The sequence below is a fragment of the Heterodontus francisci genome, chromosome 5, assembly GCF_036365525.1.
Source record: "Heterodontus francisci isolate sHetFra1 chromosome 5, sHetFra1.hap1, whole genome shotgun sequence".
Lineage (NCBI taxonomy): Eukaryota > Metazoa > Chordata > Chondrichthyes > Heterodontiformes > Heterodontidae > Heterodontus > Heterodontus francisci.
Window position 1 is genome coordinate 63,469,521 of NC_090375.1, and position 24,273 is coordinate 63,493,793.

Below are 24,273 nucleotides of genomic sequence, written 5' to 3' on the forward strand. Positions count from 1 at the left end.
GGGAGGGGTGGGGAGGGGGGCATTGGGCCTGATACCTGACTCCGGGGTCTTTGTATGGAGGTTGAATCTGATGGAGGAACTTGGGGGACTGGAAGGAACACCCCTGCTCCTCCTGGTCCATAAGCAGTGCTGTAAAAGCACTTACATTCTCCCTGAAGCTCTCCTCACCTTGCTTCAGCAGCCATCCATTGTAAAAACAACAAAGCAGGTTAAATCAGACACAGCCAGCCTCATTAACTGCCTTCTGGGAGTGGGTTGGCGGCCTGCCCCTTGTCCAGCCTTGGTAAACCCTAGAAATTGGGGGGTTGGAGCCGGCTTCCACGATTTGGGATTGCGGTATGAATGTTGAGATCCATCCTTGGATAAGGATCACATCTCACATCCTGGTGATAATACAGTCGGTAGTCGTAATATATTTATTAGTCAATCTTGTCTGGTGGGTGAAGAAATGAAGAGCTGTTCCGTTCCTACCAAAGTGCCACTGACACTCACAAGATAGGTATGATGTTGACTATATTGTATCTACATATCCCCTTGTATAACATCAATATTCTTCAAACAATATACTGGAGTGGGGTTCTCTCCCTTTGGAATCACGGGAAAATATAGGAGCAACCCCAACATGGCCAACTTAGAATCTGAGTCACACGCATGTCTTACAGGATAGAAGCAAAATACTGCGGATGCTGGAAATCTGAAACAAAAACAAGAAATGCTGGAATCACTCAGCAGGTCTGGCAGCATCTGTGGAAAGAGAAGCAGAGTTAACGTTTCGGGTCAGTGACCCTTCTTCGGACCCTTCTTCCGAAGTTCTCTATCAGTTCTCTATCTATGAGGAGACTTTCTTCTCCTTAATCAATCTCAAGTTTTCCCATGCCTGTTCTGCCAACCATGATCCGTACATCACGCACACATCATTTTGTGCCATTTCCGCAGAAGCTTTCCTGTCCTCTCTAATCAGACCAATAGAGACATGTTGTCGAAGCTTTTCGTCTTGCACTCATCAAGACAACCGCAAGAATAACCAATGGAAGGGAAAACAACTTTTACTGCATGAGAAGAGAGTGCTGAATGGTTGACAAGTGAACTGTGATTGGTGGAGTCCACTTGCCAATCAATCAGCACTCTCTTCTCATGCAGCAAACTTGTTTTCATTTACATTGGTTATTCTTGGGATGGTCCTAATGAGTGCATGATGAAAAGCTTCGACAACATGTCTCTATTTTCAGCAATACTCAAGTTCTGTTCTACTAAACAACTAAAATGTTTGAGGCACGTGTTTCCAATTGTGCAACTGCATCCTATAAGTGTATTGTCATAATTTGGTTTTCATCAAGCTCCTGGTCCTGGTAAGCATTAATATCCCACAACATCATCTTCAATTGTGCCTGTGCATCCTTCATTTGCTTATTCAATGCTGTCAGATCCAAACTATTTACTAGAGAGGATCCAATGTTTAATACTGTGGCCGCATCATTGAGCAAGCCCCTATTCTATTGTTTAGATTTATTTTCTCCTTTTGGATGTGTATATATTGATGTCTCATGATGAGCTCCATATCTAAAAGGGAGGTGGTGCCGTAGTGGTAATGTCACTAGACCAGCAACTCAGAGCCCCAGGCAAATCTCTGGGGACATGGGTTTGAATCCCACCATGATGTATATGGTGGAATTTGAATTCAATTAATAAATCTGGAATTTTAAAAAGCTGGTCCAGTGGTGATTATGAAACCATTGTTGATTGTTGTAAAAACCCTTGGGGTTCACTAATGCCCTTTAAGGAAGGAAATCTGCCGTCCTTACCTACATGTGACTCCAGAGCCACAGCAATGTGGTTGACTCTTAAAATGCCCTCTGAAATGGCCAGTTGTATCAAATCGCTACAACGCCTAAGAAAAGGAATGAAATCAGATGGACCACTGGCATCAACCGAGGCACCGGAAACGACAACAGCAAACTCAGCCCTGTCGACCCTGCAAAGTCCTCCTTACTAACATCTGGGAGCTTGTGCCAAAATTGGAAGAGCAGTCCCACAGACTACTCAAGCAACATCCTGACATAGCCATTCTCACGAAATCATACCTTACAGACAATGTCCCAGACACTACCATCCCTGGGTATGTCCAGACTTGGCGGCACAGTGGTATACAGTCGGGAGGGAGTTGCCCTGGGAGTCCACAACATTGACTACGGACCCCATGAAGTCTCATGGCATCAGGTCTAACATGGTCAAGAAAACCTTCTGCTTAGTACCAACTACTGCCCCCCTCTTGACTAATGAATCAGTGCTTCTCCATGTTGAACACCAATTGGAAGAAGCACTGAGGGTAGCAAGGGCACAAAATATACTCTAGGTGGGCAACTTCAATGTCCATCACCAAGAGTGGCTCGGTAGCACCACTACTGGCCGAATCCTAAAGGACATAACTGCTAGACTGGGTCAGCGGCAGGTGGCGAGGGAAAAACCTACTTGACCTTGTCCTCCCCAATCTACCTGTCGCAGATGCATCTGTCCATGACAGTATTGATAGGAGTGACCACCGCACAGTCCGTGTGGAGATGATGTCCCGTCTTCAGACTGAGGGCACTACCAACATGCTAAATGGGATTGATTTCGAACAGATCTACTAACTCAAAACTGGGCATCCATGAGGCGCTGTGGGCCATCTGCAGCATCAGAATTGTACTCAACAACTATCTGTGAACTCACGGCCCAGCATATCCCCCACTCTACCATTACCTTCAAGCCAGGGAACCAACTGTGGTTCAATGAAGAGTGCAAGAGGGCATGCCAGGAGCAGCACTACGCATACCGAAGGTGTCAGCCTAGTGAAGCTACAACACAGGACTACTTGCATGCCAAACAGCGGAAGCAGAATTCCGTGGATAGGGTTAAGCGATCCCACAAGCAACGGATCAGATCTAAGCTCTGCAGTCCTGCCATATCCAGTCGTGAATGGTGGTGGACAATGAAACAGGGGGAGCAGGCTTCACAAATATCCCCATCCTCAATGATGGGGGAGCCCAGCACATCAGTGCAAAAGACAAAGCTGAAGCATTTACATCCATCTTCAGCCAAAAGTGGTGAGTTGATCATCCATCTCGGCCTCCTCCTGAAGTCCCCAGCATCACAGATGCCAGTCTTCAGCCAATTCGATTCACTCCACATGATATCAAGAAACAACTGAAGGCACTGGATACTGCAAAAGCTATGGGCCCTGACAACATTCCGGCAACAGTACTGAAGACTTGTGCTCCAGAACTAGCTTTGCCCCGAGCCAAACTGTTCCAGTACAGCTACAACACTGGCATCTACCCAGCAATGTAGAAAGTTGCCCAGATATGTCCTGTGCACAAAAAGTAGGACAAATAAAACACGGCCAATTACCGCCCTATCAGGCTATTCCCGATCGTCAGCAAAGTGATGAAAGGGGTCATCGACAGTGCTATCAAGCGGCACTTGCTCAGCAATAACCTGCTCACTGATGCTCAGTTTGGGTATTGTCAGGGCCACACAGCTCCTGACCTCATTACAGCCTTGGTCCAAACATGGACAAAAGAGCGGAACTCCAGAGGTGAGGTGAGAGTGACTGCCATTAACATCAAGGCAGCATTTGACCAAGTATGGCATCAAGGAGCCCCAGCAAAACTGGAGTCAATGGGAATCAGGGAGGAAATTCTCTGCCGGTGGGAGCCATTCCTAGGACAAATGGTGTGGCTGTTGAAGGTCAATCATCTCAGTCCCAGGACATCACTGTAGGAGTTCCTCAGGGTAGTGTCCTAGGCCCAACCATCTTCAGCTGCTTCATCAATAACCTTCCCTCCATCATAAGGTCAGAGGTGGGGATGTTCGCTGATGATTGCACAATGTTCAGCACCATTCACGATTCCTCAGATGCTGAAGCAGCCCATATGCAGCAAGACCTGGACAACATCTAGGCTTGGGCTGATAAGTGGCAAGTAACATTCACGCCACACAAGTGCCAGGCAATGATCATCTCCAATAAGAGAGAATCTAACCATCTCCTCTTGACGTTCAATGGCATTACCATCGCTGAATCCGCCACTATCAATATCCTGGGTGCCACCATTGACTTGAAACTGAACTGGACCAGCCACATGCAAGCTACAAGAGCAGGTCAGAGGCTGGGAATTCTGCGGTGAGTAACTCACCTCCTGTCTCCCCAATCTACAAGGCACAAGTCAGGAGTGTGATGGAATTCTCTCCACTTGCCTGGATGGGTGCAGCTCCAACAACACTCAAGAAGCTTCACACCATCCAGGACGAAGTAGCCCACTTGATTGGCACCCCATCCTCAAATATTCACTCCCTCCACCACCGACACACAGTGGCAGCAGTGTGTACCATCTACAATATGCACTGCAGCAACTCACCAAAGCTCCTTCGACAGCACCTTTCAAGCCCCGCGACCTCTACCAGCTAGGAGGACAAGGGCAGCGGATGCATGGGAACACCACCACCTGCAAGTTCCCCTCCAACCCACACACCATCCTGACTTGGAACTATATCACCGTTCCTTCACTGTTGCTGGGTCAAAATCCTGGAACTCCCTTCCTCACAACACTGTTGATGTAGCTACACCCTAAGGACTGCAGCGGTTCAAGAAGGAGGCTCACCACCACCTTCTCAAGGGCAATTAGGGATGGTGAATAAATGTTGGCCTAGCCAGCGATGCCCACATCCTCCAAATGGATAACAAAAATACTGTTCTGGGCCCAAAAATCGCCTACTACCTGTTGCGTTAAGGCTTACTTTAAGCGTTAGTTTTCTTTTTACAGAACTGAGGCAGTCAGTAAGATTTAGTATAACAGGGCTATCTCATGATACACATCATAATACAATATTGTCCAAGTGGGAACAACAATCAAGCCATTAAAGGCCCTTTCGTGGAGATTGGGCAGGATCGATCTGATGAATCTATTTTCTTGGGAATCGGTTGTTTCGTCCGGATTCGTATTTTTAAGCCTGTTGGACCTGCTGTAATACGACATCCTTTCCTGAATGCCTTTCACAAACATAAACCCCTTGGTCTTTGGCCCCAAATTTTCTCCAACAGACCTCTCTACCTTCCTTCAATGAATTATCCATCTCTATTATATTATAGTTTACGGCCGTCCGATTGTTCCCATCCTTCCTTAGAAGGTATTATCCATCTCGCACCCAATGTACAACCAATGACCTTCGGACATGGTTATAACTAGTGCACTTATTGATTTGTTAAAATACTGATCCATGTCCTCATCTGAGTTTGTAACATTGATAGCCCCTGATGCATCAATCTTCCACCCCCCTGTCCCTGTGGATTATGGGAATTTCCTCCAGTTCGGCCTTTTCCCCACCCCTCTGAGTAATGTCACTGGGCCCAATACCAAAGTTGTAACCATGGTTTCCCAACACTGCCACCATCAATCTGCTGGTTATAATCCTAGTATCCACCGCCACTGCCACTTCATCTTGATAATCTGCAAAACAAAAAAAAACAAAAGCTGGCTCTGTGCTCACTGCCTCATAGACCGTTAAATTAAAATATTAACTCCATTTTTTATTTTTGCCTTTCATCCTTTTCCTCCATGTAGATGACAGGGTGGGCGAGTCAGGTGGAATCCGCTCCACTCTTCTGCTGGCTATTTCCCTCAGAGAGGGAGGGAGGATCAGAGGGATGAGTCACCTGATTCGGAGTTTCTCTCAATGCCCGATTGGAAGGATCTAGGAGTACTTGCGGCCTTGGTCTCACCGGCAGAGCCTGTGGACCTTGCCCTCATCATCATCATCGTTCCAGCATATGGGGTGATGATAGGTCATCAAGAGAACTGTCCCTTGTCTTTTACCAGCCTTCGTTCCCTCATTACCTTGATACAGTTTGCACTGATTAATGTGATACAACTTAACTCGCTTTAGTAACTGAATGGCATAAACCATAAGACTAGCCTTGTCCACAATAGGGTATGGGTCATAATATAGGGGCTCAAATACATCAACTTGGGCATAGTTTCTCGCCACGAATTGATCACGAATGTCCCAGTCTTGTGAATTTTGTGGTTCCAAAAGCATCTTATTTCTCATATGTTGCCTACCTATCCTCTCAGCTGCATCCAAATGCATCTCCCTCAACAGTTCCCATAAATTCTTCACATACTGATCTTTGGTCACTGCTTTCAATTGACTCTCAGTGAGAGTGGGGACCAACAGGTGAGTGGGGGTTCTCATGTGAAGTCCCATCACTATTTCATGAGGAGAGTAAGGGAGAACCAGTGGATGTGGTGTATTTGGTCTTTCAGAAGGCTTTCGATAAGGCTCCACATAAGAGATTAGCGTGCAAAATTAAAGCACATGGGACTGGGGCTAAGTTACTGACATGGATAGGAATAAACAGATCTTTTTCTGAATGGCAGGCAGTGACTAGTGGGGTACCGCAGGGATCAGTGCTAGGACCCCAGCCATTCACAACATATATTAATGATATAAATGAGGGAAATAAATGTAATATATCCAAGTTTTCAGGTGACACAAAGCTGGGTGGGAGTGTGAGCTGTGAGGAGGAGGCAGAGAAGCTCCAATGTGATTTGGACATGTTGAGTGAGTGGACAAATACATGGCAGATACAGTATAATATGGATAAATGTGAGGTCATCCACCTTGGTGGCAAAAACAGAAAGGCAGATTATTACCTGAACAGCGATAGATTGGGAAAAGGGAAGGTGCAGCGAAACCTGGGTGTCCTTGTACACCAGTCACTGAAAGTAAGCATGCAGATTGTTGGCCAGGGGCTGCAAGAAGTACAGAATCTGTTACAAACTGTTGGATTGTTTGTGAACTAAAGTAACCTGAGCTCAGACACTGGCCTGGGCTGGTAAAAAACAGTTTTAACTAATTAATTTATGTGACAAGACAAGGAGAGAGATCACAGGAATAGAGCCTTATTTGGACACGGTGTGATACCGGGGTCTTTGGGCCTGGGCCAATAAGGAGAAGATACGAACAAGGTGAGCAGGCCTAAGCCAACAGGAAAGAGACAGCAAAGTTTTGAAGAGATAAGAAAGAGAATAAGTATGGAAATTCTCAGGCATAGAGACAGCGAGAAACTCCAGAGACCCACCATCACGGAAGTGGAAGACCCTGCGTGAGTAACGCGGCGACGACGTAAAAGAGAGCGAGAACGGAACGCCTGGCCAGCATCAGCTCTCCCCTTTTTCGGGTATTATCCTTTGTTTTCTGTGACTAGGTCAGGGAAAGGTCAGAGGAACCTAGTGGGTGTGCTTATCAATTCTAGCTAGCTTTGTTATTAACTGTATAACCCAGTTTGAGTTGCATGCTTTTGTTTAACCAAGTGTATAAGCCTTATTCTTACATTGTATAACAAAGTGAATAAGGTAAATTGATAGTTAAAGAAAGGACTGAGTTTCCTCCTCTTTGTACTAAGCCATTAACTGTAGCCGGTGGATTAGGTGGAGGGTGGCTCTCCTGTAACCCCGATATCCCAAACACCCAGCCTGAGCCTGAATTAAGAGGACTTAATCCCACGTGATGGCCAGGATCAAGTGGGTGAAGGGAATAAAGGGGCCGAGGGGGAGTTGAATCCGCGCCACGGTTTACGAGGTGCAACAGGCAGTTAAGAAGGCAAATGGTATGTTGGCCTTCATAGCGAGAGTCATAGAGTTATCAAGTTATACAGCACAGAAACAAGCCCTTCGCCCCATCGTGTCTGTGCCGGCCATCAAGCACCTAACTATTCTAATCCCATTTTCCAGCACTTGGCCCATAGCCTTGTATGCTATGGCATTTCAAGTGCTCATCTAAATACTTCTTCAATGTTGTGGGTAATTTCAATGCTTCTACCACCTCTTCAGGCAGTGCGTTCCAGATTTCAACCACCCTCTGAGAGGATTCGAGTACAGGAGCAAGGATGTCTTGCTGCAATTATGCAAGGCCTTGGTGAGACCACATCTGGAGTATTGTGTGCAGTTTTGGTCTCCTTATCTGAGGAAGGATGTTCTGGCTATGGAGGGAGTGCAGCGATTCTGAGTGCAGACTGATTCCTGGGACGGCAGGACTGACGTATAAAGAGAGATTGGGTTGATTAGGCTTGTATTCGCTGGAGTTTAGAAGAATGAAAGAGGATCTCATAGAAACCTATAAAATTCTAATAGGACTGGACAGACTAGGTGCAGGAAGGATGTTCCCGACAGCGGGGGAGTCCAGGACGAGGGGTCACAATCTAAGGATAAGGGGTAAGCCATTTAGGACTGAGATGAGGAAGGACTTCTTCACCCAGAGAGTGGTGAACCTGTGGAATTCTCTACCACAGAAAGCAGTTGAGAGCAAATCATTAAATATATTCAAGAAAGAGTTAGATATAGCTCTTAGGGCTAAAGGAATCAAGGGATACGGGGAGAAAGTGGGAACAGGGTACTGAGTTTGGACGATCAGCCATGATCGTATTGAATGGTGGTGCAGGCTCGAAGGGCCAAATGGCCTACTCCTGCTTCTATGTTTCTATGCCCTTGGATGGAGTAGCCAAAGAGTCCATCAGGACTAATGGGAGTACTATATCCCAATCGTTGGGCTGACCCTTCAATTCCTTCCTCAATTTTTCCTCTGAATTCCAATTCATTCTTTTTGCAATTCCTGATGATTGAGGATTGTGAGAAATATGTCACTTCCCTTTCACTCCCAGTCACATGAGGGAACCTTGCATAAACTGACCCGTGAAATGAGATCCTTGATCATGGTCCACCTCTGTTGGTTGTCCCCATCTTGAGAATACCTCTTTCACTCATACTTTAGCTGTTGTTCGGGCAATGTCAGATTTTAGGGGAAAGGCCTCCACCCATTTGGAGAAGACATTGACCAGTACAAGACAATATTTATTTCCTTTACAAGTAGTGGGCAATGATCTGATGAAATCAATTTGGACACATCACCATGGGCCTTCTGCCCATCTGGTGTGACCCAAGAAGACCTTTTGTTTGTGGGGTCGGGGCACATACCAGGCAATTTTTGCAATAATCTGTTACATTCTCTCCCAACTGGGGCCACCATTCTACTTCTTCTATTTTACCTTTAGTCACTCTTCTGAGCCTGGTGTCCAGCCCACGGGCCTCCATGTGCTAACTGCATGAACTCCTCTCTGTACCCCTCCAGTATTACCCACTTGTCCACTTTAAACAGCATCCATTCTTTAACTATAATAAAAACAAGAAATGCTGGAACCACTCAGCAGGTCTGGCAGCATCTGTGGAAAGAGAAGCAGAGTTAACGTTTCAGGTCAGTGACCCTTCTATTCTTTTACTATCAGGTCCGTAGCCCCAAAGGGACCCTTGGTTGGGTTTCCTCCTTGTTTGGCCCTTAAAACCGACCATAACTCTATGTCCTTGGCTTGTACTTTCTTTAAATCTGGGGGCAAGGGAATCCCTTCTGCTGGTCCCTTTTCCTGGATGATAGCTGCTATTATTCCTGACTGAAATGGATCCCACGGATTACTCTCTGCCGCCCCCTAGTTTTGCTAGTTCATCAGCCGTCTTCCGAAGAAGGGTCACTGACCCGAAATGTTAACTCTGCTTCTCTTTCCATAGATGCTGCCAGACCTGCTGAGTGGTTCCAGCATTTCTTGTTTTTATTTCAGATTTCCAGCATCCGCAGTATTTTGCTTTTCCATCAGCCTTCTTACTGCCTTCCCATCTGGCTGTGTCTTGGAATGGGCCTTTATCTTATAATAGTGATCTCACTTGCCTTTAATGGCCTCAAGAATTGTGGTCAACAATGGGACTGTAGTCATAGGTCGCCCATCTGCCGACTTAAACCCTCGACACACCCAGATGGCTAAATACTCAGTTCATGAGTTACAAGTGAACACAGAGTCAGAGCATATAGTATAAGGCAGCAGAAATTCTGTGGGGTGGGTCACCACATACGCCACAGCAGCCAACTCGGCCTGTTGGGCACTCAAGTGGGTGGGTAATTTCAATGCTAGTTCTACCCTTGCCTTGGGATCATAGATTCTGCACCATGTCCGTCTTTTCCCATCAATTACTGAGCTAGAGCCATCTACAGAAAATATCCTTCCCCACTGGGTGGATTCCCACTCTTTAGCCTGTCTCCCATGCTCCTTCAACTGTGCATTCATGTGACTCCCCCTATCAACCGCAGCCAACCGGAGCTCCTCCAGCCTTTGTACTTTCATACGCTCCTCCCCCAGAAGGAGGGTCCAAATAGAAATCCTTTAGCTTGATACTGTGTCATCCTTCAACTGCCAATACACTAACAGTCTAATGGGAGTGTGATGAGTTAAGAGAATTAGCCCTTGAGTACAAGTGAACAATCGGAAATGTTTTACCGCCCAGAAGATTGCTAAGAGATGTCGCTCACACGCTGAGTACCCACTTTCTACATTAGTGATCACCCTAGACGCGTACGCAACAGGTCTTAATCTACTGTGCACCTTCTGTAATGAAACAGAACTCAGACTTCCATCAGTGGTAGCCATTTCCAGGTAAGATTCCTTTTCTGGGTCGATAGCTCCCAAGGCAGGTGCTACTTATAGATCTTGTTTTAACTTCACAAAAGCCCCCTCACACTCCTCATCCCAGTTCCAAACGATCCCCCTTTTTAATAAGTAGAACCGAGGAGCCAGTCTGGTCCAAAAATGAATGCAAAGAGGTTAAGGAGTTAGGACGTGGTAATTCCTGAACCGCCTTCTGCTTGGCCTCATCTATCATCCTTTCTCATGATCTGATTATTAAACCCAAGAATTGCACCTCCCTTCATCTGATCTGAGCCCTTTTTGGGTTTACTTTTAGCCCTGCATCTCCCAACAGTTGTAACAACTCACTCAAGAGATCCTTGTGGTCTCCTTCAGTGTCTGCCAACTGCAGCAAGTCATCCACATATTGGATAAGACAATTGGGCTGACTGATTTCCTTTATTTAGCCATGCATTGGTGAAAAATGGAGGGACTACTATGAAAACTCTGAGGTAGACAGGTCTAAATATACTGCTAAAATAAAAGCAAAATACTGCAGATGCTGGAAATCTGTAATAAAAACAGAAAGTGCTGGAAATACTCAGCAGGTCTGGCAACATCTGTGGAGAGAGAAACAAAACTGATGTTTTGAGTCTTCTCTAGCAGCCTCTCTACATTGGGGAGACCAAACGCGGATTGGGTGACCACTTTGCGGAACACCTCCGCTCAGTCCACAAACATGACCCTGAGCTTCCGTTTGCTTGCCATTTTAATTCACCACCCTGCTCTCACACCCACATTTCTGTCCTCGGGGTGCTGCAGTGCTCCAGTGAAGTTCAACACAAGCTCGAGGAACAGCATCACATCTTCTGATTAGGCACTCTACAGCTCTCTGGACTCAACATTGAGTTCAAGAGCTTCAAACCATCACTGCCATTTTTATTGGGTTTTTTTACCATGTGCCAGTCCTAAACTTGTTTTTTATGTTTTTGCCTTCGGACAGAGCTGTTCATTATTCTGCCATTAACACTCTTTCTGGACTAATGCTTTGTCTTTTACTTTGGCTATTACTACTCCCTTTGCCTTTTATTTCATGACATCTTTGTAATTTAATCTCTCCTATTCTCCCCTCATCACAAACATTTCCTTTTGTACTTCTTCCCCCACCCGCTTCAATTGCTCAAAGCCTATTACATTTCTAACCTTTGCCAGTTCTGATGAAAAGTTACAGACCTGAAACATTAACTCTGTTTCTCTCTCCCCAGAGGCTGCCAGACCTGCTGTGTATTTCCAGTGCTTTTTGTTTTTATTTCAGATTTCCAGCATCCGCAGTATTTCGCTTTTATTTTAGTTGAGATACTGGGTGGGCTAAAAATTGATAAATTGGAGGTATTAGAAAGGCTGACTGCACTTAAAGTCGATGAGTCATCAGAACTGGATAAGATGCATCCAAGGATACTGAGGGAATTAAGGGTGGAAATTGCACTGGCCATAATCTTCCAATCCTCCTTAGATACAGGGATGGTGCCAGAGGACAGGAGAATTGCAAATGTTACACCCTTGTTCAAAAAAAGGTTGTAAAGATAAGCCCAGCAACTACAGGCCAGTCAGTTTAACCTTAGTGGTGGGAAAGCTTTTAGAAACTATAATCTGGGACAACATTAATAATCACTTAGACAAATGTGGATTAATTAAGGAAAGCCAACACCAATTTGATAAGAGCAAATTGTGTTTAACTAATTTGATGCAAATAGTCGTTTGGTAGTACAGAACTTGAGTATTGCTGAAAACAGAGACATTTTGTCGAAGCTTTTTGTCTTGTACTCATCAGGACAATTCGCAAGAACACCAATGTAAAGGAAACTACAGAGTCCACTTGCCAACCAATCTGCACTCTCTTCTCATATAGTGCAAATTTGTTGCTTTCCTTACTGTGGTATTCTTGTGAATTGTCCTAATTTGATTCAGTTTTTTGATGAGGGTAATACAGTTGATGTGGTGTACATGGACTTCCAAAAGGTGTTTGATAAAGTGCCACATAACAGACTTGTCAGCAAAGTTGAAGCCCATGGAATAAAAAGGACAGTGGCAGCATGGATACAAAGTTGGCTGAGTGACAGGAAACAGAGAATAGTGATGAACAGTTGTTTTTTGGACTGAAGAAGGTATATAGTGGGGTTCCCAGGGGTCAGTGCTAGGACCCCTGCTTTTCTTGATCTATATTAATGACCTAGATTTGCATGCGCAGGGCACAGTTTCAAAATTTGCAGATGACACAAAACATGGAAGTATTGTGAAATGTGAGGTGAATAGTGATAAACTTCAAGATAGACTGGCTGGTGGAATGGGTGGACATGTAGCAGATGAAATTTAATGCAGAGAAGTGTGAAGTCACACATTTTGATAGGAAGAACAAGGAGAGGCAAGAATGGGAGCGGCGGCGGCTGCAGAAAATGGCAGCTGCCCCGCACGGGACCCACGCCACCATGATTACGTGGCGGGTGACCACTGAACATCTCGATGGCATTGCCCTCCCCCCCACAGTCATGTGGCAGGGGCAGCATTGGTGAATTGGCGTTGCTGTTCACAGCATCATCTGATGCCGGAGCAGGTGCTGGTGCCATGATGGGTCAAATGACCTCCTTCTGTGTTGTAACCATTCTATGATTCTATGGTCATTTTCAATCAACAGACTTAATGCTAGGGCAGGGATCCAGAGAGCTGAGAACCTAGGGTGCCAGGGATTGAGGGTGGGTGTCAGAGGTTGGAATGGGGGAGTTTGGAATTTCAGACTAGAGAGAGTAGGGTTCATGGGGGTTCAGGGCCAGGAGTGGTGGTGATGGGTGGGGAGTGATGGTGCTGATCAATTCCTTTAGTGTTGGGTCAGACGGGGCATATTCCATGTGCTGGTAAGTTACTTACTTTCTTGGTTGGGCCTAGCAAGTGGTCCATAGGCCTAATTTCCTTGTATGGAGCCATACAAACTAATCTTGAAAAGGGGTCCTCAAACAGACAGTAGGAATATTATTTGTAAAACGTGGGAAAAGGACACATATTTTTTGTCCTTATTCAAGGTGGTGCGCTCAGTAGTCTGTGGTAGCCCCTGAAAACTGGGCACTGCAGGGACTAATGTCTCGGCCATTGGATGATTTTGGTAATTTAGAATAGCATCACCTCCAAGTCTGCCTCCAAATCACACACCATCCTGACTTAGACATAGATCATCATTTATCGCTGGGTGAAAAGCTTACAATTCCCTACCCAACAGCATTGTGGAAGCGCCTTCACCGCATGGAATGCAGTAGTTCAGGAACAAGGTCCACTACCATCTTCTCAAGGCTACTGGGGCTGGGTAATAAATGTCAGTTTTGCCAGTGATGCCCACATCCTGAGAATTAATAACGAACAGTGTTGAAACCCATCCCTTTCACATAGCGGAGTTCAATGGACTCCCTCAATTAAATGTGGGTGCTATTGGTTGCACCCTGAACCTTGGAGAAACCGGCAGCCCATAATACTGTATGGCCCTATACCTCCACTGCCTTGCTATTATTTGATAAAAAGTTATGAATTGGGCTGCTCTCTTGTAAAGGGTGTTAGTGATCTGACATGTGCATGCCCTTACTATTCCAATCCCCCCCCCCCCACCACCACTGACATTGCAGAGGTTCACTGTGCCGTATGACCCTGCATCACAGTCACTGAGAGCAGTAGAGGTTGCGGGAAGGGTAGGGGCAGGGTACGGAGATGAGCGTGGCTGCAGGCCATGCAGTAATTCACAGCGATGCCTCTTCGATGAAGCACACTCTTCTTATGCCGAGCTGCTCAGAGAAGTCCTCATATGATATCAGGAGCTTCCTGTATATTCTCTGGGGAGGGGGTAATTTCTGATGGGTCGTATTCTTCTTAAATAGTGCCTGACTTGCCATTGTTCCATCCTATGCTCCTTCTCTTCATCCATGATGATAACACGCAGTGGTATGCTGATAGGAAAAGCCATGGCTGCTCCTGGAATGCCCTCACTGTAAATGGGGAGGGGCCTGACCTTATGAGAAGCTGTCAAATGTTTGGGCAGTATTGTGGAGATAAATGCAACAAAAAGAGGTTCAAGCTGCTTGATCTCTCCAATCTCACAAACTCCTCAATTCCACTTTGATCAGGTAATCCTTATATTCTTGCACTTATATTCTCAATCTAACCTCCCCAGAGTGCAACAGCAGTGGAAACTCAGTAAATTTGCCACTGCGACAGCACTGCCTATAAGTCAGACATATGCAAATAAAGGTGGTTCGCAGGAAGACTCGAGCAGCATGGAGGGACTTGGAGATGTTTTTTCAAAGATGCATGATGGGTGGAGATGACTTCCACCTGGCTCATAGAATTTACTGCAGCAATTCTGCAGTGCTAACGTGCGGAAAACAGCAAAAAAATTGACCCCAATCATTCTACAAATGTTAAAGTATATTCCAATGTAGGAATAATTGGTTTGGGTTTTGAGATTTAGCTTTGGAGACCTTAAAATCACAACCTCTTGGCAAACTCATGTTCATTTCTGGACACTATACTTGAGGAAAGATGTCAAGTTCTTGGAGGAAGGTGCGGAAGGGATCTACCATAATATTACAAGGGTGAGGGAGATCAGTTAAGTGGAGAAATTGGAGAAGCTGTGGTTGTTCTTCTTAGAGCAGAGAAGGTTAAGAGGAAATTTGAAAGAGGTGTTCAAAATTATGAATGGGTTTTGATAAAGTAAATAAGGAGAAACTGTTTCCAGTGACAGAAAGGTCAGTTAACCGAAGGACACAGATTGAATGTGTTTGGCAAAAGAACCAGAGGAAATTAGGAAACATTTTTTTACCAAGCAAGTTGTTGTGATCTGGAATGCATTGCCTGAAAGAGTGATGGAAACAGATTTAATAATAATATTCAAAAGAAAATTGCATAAATGCTTGAAGGAAAAGAAAATTACGGCTCTATGGGGAAAGGGCATGGGACAGGGATTAAGTGGCTAGTTCGACTAAAGAACCAGTGCAGGCATGTTGGGCTGAATGGCCTCATTCTATGCTGCATAACTACCAGTGAATTGGAAGGTCCCTATGAGACTACTTGCCCCAGAACAGGAGCCATCGTGGTGAGATTGAGTTACTGAAGTTCTTTCATAAATGAGAAAGACAGGGCTGTTGCTTTGTCATGAAATTATTTTTCTTTTAAAGGAAAGGAGCCTCAAAATGTATTCAATCGACATGGGTCAATTTCACAGCTCTTTCACAGGCTCAATTTACATGCTGAATTCTGTTCCTGTTATTCTGACTCCCCTGTGGCAAACATGAAAGAACCACTACATAAAATGTTCTCAAGCAGTGTTTACTTTGGAATTAATACAAATATTTTATGGTTCATATTAAGCATACTTATGCTCTGAAAATAAATAAAGGGTACACTTTCCTTACTGTTCTTTTACCAATTAAAGCAACAAATCTTTCAGGCAATCTTGTGGACTCCTGGCTCATTTTTCATTCGATGTGCATATTTTTGCAATGTTCCTTCCCTCTCCCCTTCTCAGTTTTTGCCCTGGAAAGATCTATCACAGAGAAGGCAGCATTTCACAGGATCTGTGACCTTGCACTGCGACAGTATTGTATCCTTGCCCATCACACATAAGCTGCTTTAGCTGCTTTCCGTTCCCAGCACTAACGTCATTGCTCAGATAGATCTCCTCCCCACACCCCCCCACCCCCCAACCCCAAAATAAACGACCACAAAGCTAAGTGAGATTTAAGCTGGCACAAAGCCATTGGTTGGTATCATTTTAAGGGTTAACACTATTAATAGGTATTGAATAAGTGACCAGCCAGAGGGTGGTATATGTATCAGATAAAAAGCAATGTCAATTCTAGCTTCTAACAATCCTTTCATTTCTGGATCAGCAGTTAAAGTCTCACTAGTCTCATTGTTACTTAAGTGAAGGAGCATTTTAAAGAACCTCCATTTTTTTTGCTTTTATTTCCTGTTGAAATCTGCATACAGTAAAAATTGAAAAGTTTCACCTGCTCTCAGCATTTTGACAAGGAAATCACACTATACAAGGAAAAGCTATAAAAAAAATACCCATGAAAGGAATTGGCTTTATTTCCAGATAGGCTGCTAAAATCCAACTGCACTGACTGAATAAGGTTAAACTGTGCTAAGTTGTAGAAATACCTTTATATTTTCATCATCAAAAGCCAAGTAGCTTTGAATAGCTGCAAAATAAAAACATATCACAAATAAATGGCAAATCTAACTCGATTTAATTGTTTTAAAACAACACCGATTCAGTTCTATAAAGGTTTCTAAATAAACTGTTTTCTGCTTGAAAGCTATGTTACTCTCTGGATTTAATCATCTAGCGACAATGTCTTTGGCTTTGTCTGGTGGAAATTGAAGTTGGCAGCTGGTTTCAAACATCCAGCCACCAAACTTAAGTACTTAAAAATAGAATAACCATGCAAAGTGTGTCATCCTCAGTCGGCCTGTAATATTTTAGTGAAACAACAAAGAGACACAGTTCGACTTCTAACATGTTAACTGGAACAGTTAGAATAAAAATAATTATCTATTGTTATTATCAATAATATCAACAAATAAATGGGCATCCTCTAAAGTGGCTGCTAAATCTTCAGATATCCTGAGACCTGATTCCATGCACAAAACTGTTGACGGTGGATTTATGGAGTGGTCCTATTCATGCTGAATGCTTCCAGCTGGGTAAAGCCAAACAAGCTTGATTTGCTTTGACTTCTTTTGCCAATGCATGGCTATTGACATTGAGCGACTTTTTTTTTTATTTGTTCATGGGATGTGGGCATCGCTGGCCAGGACAGCATTTATTGCCCAAACCTAACTGCCCTTGAGTAGGTGGTGGTGAGCTGCCTTCTTGAACTGCTGCAGTCCATGTGGGGTAGGTACACCCACAGTGCTGCTAGGAAGGGAGTTCCAGGATTTTGACCCAGCGACATTGAAGTTCCAAGTCAGGATGGTGTGTGGCTTGGAAGGGAACTTGCAGGTGGTGGTGTTCCCATGTATCTGCTGCCCTTGTCCTTCTAGGTGGTAGAGAGTATGGGTTTGGAAGGTGCAGTCGAAGGAGCCTTGGTGCATTGCTGTAGTGCATCTTGTAGATGGTACACTCTGCTGCCATGTTTGTGAATGTTTGTGGATGGGGTGCCAATCAAGCAGGCTGCTTTGTCCTGGATGATGTCGAGCTTCTTGAGTGTTGTTGGAACTGCACCCATCCAGGTAAGTGGAGAGTATTCCATCACACTCCTGACTTGTGCCTTGTAGATGGTGGACAGGCTTTGGGGTGTCAAGAGATGAGTTACTCACCGTAGGATTACCAGCCTCTGACCTGCTCTTGTAGCCACGGTATTTCTATGGCTATTCCAGTTCAGTTTCTCGTCAATGGTAGCCCCTAGGATGTTGATAGTGGGGGATTCAGCGATGGTAATGCCATTGAATGTCAAGGGGAGATGGTTAGATTCTCTGTTGAGATAGTCATTTATGGTTCCTTTAAACTTCAAGATGCCTGCCAAGCTTTTGGAGGTTGTGGTGATATGGGGTTACAGCGCACATTCTGGGGCAGAGTGAGGGGGTGAAATTCAATTCACGATCTCCCAATTTGCAGCTGAAAATCCAGGTGGCCAACAATTAACAATTGAGAGAGCATCTCATCCGCCCAATTGAAGTCCATAGTTGGTTTGCTGCCATATTCAGGTGGGTGTCTAAGTAGGCATAAGGGTACATAAATATACAAATTAGAGTCCTGTGACAGTTGTTGGGCAGCAATGCAAGTAGTATTCAGTACAGCATGCGAGACACAGTCCACATATTCATGCCAGGCTAACCTTGAGCAGCCTAACCAATGTTCTCTCTGAGCTGTGCAGGTGCTTGGCAGTGCAGAAATCCAGGATGTACTGTGCTGGGAACAAACAGACCCCGCATAAGTGATGTTCTCTGTGAGATGTGCGTACGCACGTCTGCACAGCAATATTAAAGGGACCGCGCAGTGCCACACACAGTCAATAGAAATGAGAACATTGGGCCTAATCAGTTGAGTTATTGGGCTGGATTTTAGGGGCACCCCGCTGAGATGGGGTTGGAGGTGGGGGTCCATAGAATCGTGATGGGTGGTGGGGATGGAGCATTTGTCGCAGCCCCGTCAAGTGATTTTTGCTGGGGGTGAGATAGGCCGATAACGGACTTCACGCCCATCAACAGCCACTTAAGGGCCTTTTCCTGCCACTGCTTGGATCTAACCAGTGGCAGGGCGGAGGGGGGGGGGGGGTGGGCGTGGGCCTCCACCATACGGGGAGGGCACCTTGTAAAACAAGGCGCCTTCCCTGCAGGCTTGGGGCAGGGTCCCTCCTCTGTGGGCAATCTGTGGCCCACGGAGGACCCTCGCCCGCAATACCTCCAACTCCAAGGAGGCCCCCCCGGACTTACACTCCAACATCCCCTTCGATGGGGGCTTCCGGACTGACCTTGGTGACCACGCCTCACTTACATCTGGTCTGGGGTTCCAGCGGTGGGCCTGGGTCCAAGGCCTTTGCAGTACCAGCAGTGTCCACTACTCCCTGTGGCACTGCCGATATTGCTGAGCTCCCAGCCCTCTGATTGGCTGACAGCTCTTGGAGGCGGGATCCCTGTCTTTAAAGGGACAGGGAACCCGGGGCCACTAACCTCGCCTCCGCAACAATAAGGGATTGTGCCGGAGGGTGGGGGGGGGTGGTGGGGGCAGGGAATCCCGTGCCTTTTCAGCCCGACTCCGGGAGCCCCGCCACCTTCACAAGATCCAGACCTTAATTTTTGTGGGCCCTGTAGAAGCAAGAGTGCTCTTCTTGGGCCTACAAAATCAACTCTGGTCTGTTGCCAGCTTATTCAAGAGCCCACCCCAAATTGTCTCTTAACCACCCCTGATGCAAACTGTCTTCAGGCTCAATGTAGGTGCTGACCAATTTCTCCCTCTCCCATAATCAGCAAGCTGCAGCATATGGGTGCCTGTTTGACACCCATAAATTGTTGGCGACAGTCAAATGATTTTTTTTTTTTATTTCCAAAATATACTTTATTCATAAACATCTGTAAAAATTACATTGCCAAACAGTTTCCAAACAGTACGAAAAAATACAAACATTGCAAAAGAGATCAGTTTCTTTCAATAATGTCATGAGTTTCTTCCCAACCCTTCCGTTTCACAATTGTCGCGACATTCAAATGATGCCTCAACTCCAAATCGGCTTGGACCTCATGCTGGCAAAAGCTGGTGGCTGGAGCAGTTGGCCCAGGAACTTCACGCCCACTTTAGGTGTAAGTTGATTTTCTAGTCCGAGGAATTTGGAGGTCAGAATGGAAGGAGTTAGTTTGGATTTCACTACTGAGCATATATTTAAATCAATACAAGCATGAAAGCAACCTATGAGGTTGCTCCAATTTTCACTGATTGGTTCAACAAATATAATTTAGATGGGATCTACTGTACATTGAAGGTCATATGCTGGCAATTCTCAGCTGATCTGTTCCTTCATGTATAGTGTAATCAGAGTATCAAATCACTTCTAGGCACTTATTTTATTTATCCACTGTTCACAGTCCAGTCTATCAATCATGATGTATGGGATCGGTGCCAACAATCATTTATTTTTTTAACCTGAGTGCCAGCCACAAATTTTAGATTCTTTGTGATCTCAGTGAATAAGACTAAGTAGATGTGACAGGAACTGCCATCACAAACAAGAAGGCAAAGAAATCTGAGAGTTACTGTGAACAATTACTTTTTTTCTTCCATGAGAGAAAAGTATTAGCTTTCTAAAAGTCAGTGAACAGCAAGAATTTAGGGAAAGGAAGCTAAGTAATGAAAAGAACACATGAACACAAGAAATAGGAGCAGGAGTATAGACCATATGGCCCATTGAGCCTGCTCCACCATTCAATGTGATCATGGCTGATCTTAGGCTTCAACTCCACTTTCCCACCCTCTCCCCATATCCCTTGATTCCCCAAGAGACCAAAAATCTGTCTATCCCAGCTTTAAATGTATTCAACGATGGAATAAAGAATTCCAAAGATTCACAACCCTTTAAGTGAAGTAACTTCTCCTCATCTCAGTCCTAAATGATTGGCCCCTTATCCTGAGACTGTTCACCCATATTTTAGATTCCCTGACCAGCAGAAACAATCTTGCAGTGTCTACCCTACCCAGCCCCTTCAGAATATTTTTGTTTCAATGAGATTGCCTCTCATTCTTCTACACTTCAGAGAATACAGGCCCAATGTACTCAATCTCTCATCATAGGACAAGTCCCTCATCTCAGGGACCAATTTAGTGAACCTTAACTGTACTGCCTCCAATGCAAGTATATCCTTTCTTAAATGTGGAGACCAAAACTGCACACAGTATTCCAGATGTGGGCTCATCAAAACCCTGTACAATTGTAGCAATGCTTCTGTCTTCCTGGACTCCAATCCTCTTGCAATAAAGGCCAACATGCCATTTGCCTTCCTAATTGCTTGCTGTACCTGCATGTAAACTTTCTGCAATCCTTGTTCAAGCACACCCAAGTCTCTTTGAACATCAACACCTACAAGTTTCACACCTTTTAAAAAGAAATTCTGCTTTTCTAATCTTATGACCAAAGTGAATAACTTTACACTTCCCTCTATTATACTCCATCTGCCATCTTGTTTCTCACTCACTAAACCTGTTTATATCTCTTTGCAGCCTCTCTGTGTCCTTCCCGCAGCTTACCTTTCCACCTATCTCTGTATCATTAGCAAACTTAGATACATTACTCTATGTATTGTCATCTAAGTCAGTAATATAGATTGTAAATAGCTGAGGCCCCAGCACTGATGCTTCGGCACTTCACTATTCACTACCTGCCAACTTGAAAATGCCCCATTTATGCCCACTCGTTGCTTCCTGTCCATTAACCAATCATCTATCCATGCTAATATATTACCCCCAACTCCATGAGCCCTTATCTTATCTATTAATCTTTTGTGTGTCACCTTATGGACTCCCTTTTGGAAATCCAGGTATACTACATTTACTGGTTCCCCTTTATCTGCCCTACTAGTTACATCCTCAAAAACACTAATAAATTTGTCAAACAGGATTTCCCTTTAGTAAAACCATGTTGACTTGTTCTAATCATACTGTGCTTTTCTAGGTGCATTGTTAACACTTCCTTAGCAAGCTTGCTGGCTTAGTCCTTGAGATACGACAGAGATAGCAATCCCACCCAGGAAATCAGCCACCAAAGTAAGTATTTTTTGAAATTAATAATGTATTTTGTTGATAACACAGCTCCAATGACTATTCAAGTTAAGGCCATTGCAGCTTGTTATTGTAGAGGGATCCTTCAATTTGAAATGGAGTGAATTTCACTGGGGAGAGACAGAGCAAACTTGACATATTCAGTGACCTCGAGATAAGAGCATCAAAGCAATTTATACTCACAGTACTCCTCACTGTCTTCCACCTTAGTTTAGGAATATCCATGGCAACAATAACATTGATAATTTATCCATGTCAACTTACTCAAGCTTCTGTGATAGTTGTGTTAGGATCATAGAGCTTGCTGTGTATAGATAGGTATCAAAGGTATCAAACACTGAGAAACAATATGAAACACAACAATGAGCATAAACTTTTATGCGTTAATATTACAATATAAAAGTAACACAATGCTATTCAATTTTGTGCACGTTATAGTATATGCTGGATTCAACTAAAACATCAGGATGTCATCATTAGAAATATATTTGGATCTTTGTCATTAGATCAAAATTTTTCCATTTGAGCTAAGCAGTCTTTGCTAATAATGATTTCACAGTGTAGAAAAAAGGTACTCTTGATGGGTGTTTATTTTTAGTGAAAATAAATGGAACAGAGTGGACTATTATGATCCTATCCCTTGGATTTGAATCCATCCAATAATATTGTGCAAAATTACAAGATTGCAATAAATAAGATGCCAATATTCTGCCAAAGGCATTTTTTCTGCATTGGGACTTTCTATGTGTAGTGCCATTAAAGAACCAGTCGGAAAACTAGTTGCATTTATATAGTGCTGTTTGTGCCCTAAGAATGACCCAAAGTGCTCTTGACAACCAATTAATTACTTTATTTTTGAAGTGGTAACACTGTTGTTAGTAGGCAAACTCAGCATATCGTGCTGGATTTTGTTTTTTTTTATTTTCAAAATATACTTTATTCATAAAAATCTGTAAAAATTACATTTCCAAACAGTTTCAAACAGCATCAAGTCAAAAAATACTAACAGTGCAAAGGTGATCAGTTTCCTTCTATACAATTATGAGTTGCCTCACAACCCTTCCATTTCACTGTCATGCCAAATACATTTTTACATTTATAGCACACAAAATTTTCCCGATACAGTTCGAGGGGTTTCCCATGAATCCAGCCCCTCAGTTCAGCTTGGTGGGGGGGACCTTACACGGTGCTCTTTCCCCATTGAGCCTTTGCTGCGGCTGCCCCAAGCTTTAGTGCGTCCCTCAGCACGTAGTCCTGGACCTTGGAATGTGCCAGTCTGCAACATTCGGTCGTGGACAACTCTTTGCACTGGAAGACCAGCAAGTTTCGGGCAGACCAAAGGGCGTCTTTCACCGAATTGATAGTCCTCCAGCAGCAGTTGATGTTTGTATCGGTGTGCGTCCCTGGGAACAGCCCGTAGAGCACAGACTCCTGTGTTACAGAGCTGCTTGGGATGAACCTCGACAAAAACCACTGCATCTCTTTCCACACCTGCTTTGCAAAGACACATTCCAGGAGGAGGTGGGCAACCGTCTCTTCCCCACCACAGCCACCACGGGGGCATTGTGCAGAGGGGGCGAGACTTCGGGCGTGCATGAAGGATCTGACGGGGAGGGCCCTTCTCACCACCAGCCAAGCTACATCTTGGTGCTTGTTTGAAAGTTCTGGTGATGAGGCATTCCGCCAAATGACTTTGGCGGTCTGTTCGGGGAACCATCCGACAGGATCCCCCATCTCCTTTTCCCGTAGGGCCTTGAGGACATTCCGTGCAGACCACTGCCTGATGTACCGGTGGTCAAAGGTGTTTTCCCGCAGAAACTGCTCCACGAAGGATAGGTGGTACAGCACAGTCCAACTGCATGGAGCGTTCCGCGGCAATGTGACCAGGCCCATCCTTCGCAACACCGGGGACAGATAGAACCTCAGCACGTAGTGACACTTGGAGTTTGCGTACTGGAGATCTACACACAGCTTTATGCAGCCGCACACGAAGGTGGTCATCAGGATGAGGGCCACGTTGGGTACATTTTTCCCGCCCTTGTCCAGAGATTTGAACATCATGTCCCTCCGGACCCGGTCCATTTTAGATCCCCAGATGAAGCGGAAAATGGCTCGGGTGACCGCCACAGCGCAGGAGTGGGGTATGGGCCAGACCTGCGCCACGTACAGCAACAACGTGAGCGCCTCACACCTGATGACCAGGTTCTTACCCACAATGGAGAGAGATCGCTGCCCCCACATGCCCAACTTTTGTCGTACCTTGGCTACTCGCTCCTCCCAGGTTTTGGTGCACGCCCCGGCCCTTCCGAACCATATCCCCAGCACCTTCAGGTAATCTGACCTGACGGTGAAGGGGAGAAAGGATCGGTCAACCCAGTTCCCAAAGAACATGGCCTCGCTCTTGCCGTGGTTAACTTTGGCTCCCGAGGCCAGTTCGAACTGGTTGCAGATGCTGGATTTTGATGTCCCGCTGTTGGGAGTGGCG